We start from the raw sequence: 1008 nt of genomic DNA on the forward strand, positions 1-1008 counted from the left end.
TAGAGTTTATTGTGTGGATGTTTTGTGGGTGAGGACTTACTGATACAAATCTGATAAATTACAAGCTTATTGAGGTTTGATTTTAATGGGTTACTGGGAGTTGTGACTATAACCACAGGGGCAGATGCTGGGACTGTGAGCAGAGTTCATAACAGAGAGTGGCAAAAGGGAGGCTACTGCTGAGGCCAGAGAGTAGCTGGCAACAGCTCAGGATGGAAATTAGAAACTTACAGGTTGAGACACTTTGTTGACTATGATGAATATCCCATAGATGCCATGTGGTCTGCCGGAGCCGGCACTAGCCTGAGATGGTAGAATCTTATTTTAGTATTTATCACTACAGGGAGACTCCTCTCCTACAGGCTTTACTGTATGTACAACCCGGGCAGTGCCAGACCTGTGAATTTCCTAAATATCTTATAATTCAAGATGCCTATCAGGGGCTGGAGAGATGGCTCAGTGGTTAAGAACACTGATTGCTCTGCCAGAGGTCCTGGGTTCAGTTCCCAGCAACCACATGGTGGCTCCCAACCATCTGTAATGACATCCGACACCCAGTTCTGTTGTGTCTGAAGACAATGACAGTGTACTCACATACATGAAATAAAGAAATCTTTAAAAAAAAAAAGATGCTTATCAGCATTTGCTAATTTCCTGAATCTTAAAGAGCCTCCTTTCAGAAATGAAACTTTGGTTTCAAAAGGAAGTGCCACACAACCACTCACATTCATCTTGCCCACTGTTGCAGATTGGTTCTAAATGCTTTGAATCTGCATGTCCAGAAGCTGAGGGTCTCTGTCCCCAATTGGTTTTTGATCAAAGATGCCAATGGCCAATGGTGGGGCACAGGGCAGGACACTTAGAGTTATGTGGGTAGGATGCAGAGAGGAACAGGGCAGAATCACCATGACCCTGGGGAAACAGAAGGAACAGATTTAGAGTTATAGAAGGGAGATCATCCTACATGTAAGAATAAAGGAGAAGCAACTCCTGGAGGGGCTGCCCGAA

This window comes from Rattus norvegicus, chromosome 1 (assembly GCF_036323735.1).
Source record: "Rattus norvegicus strain BN/NHsdMcwi chromosome 1, GRCr8, whole genome shotgun sequence".
In the NCBI taxonomy this organism is placed as follows: Eukaryota; Metazoa; Chordata; class Mammalia; order Rodentia; family Muridae; genus Rattus; species Rattus norvegicus.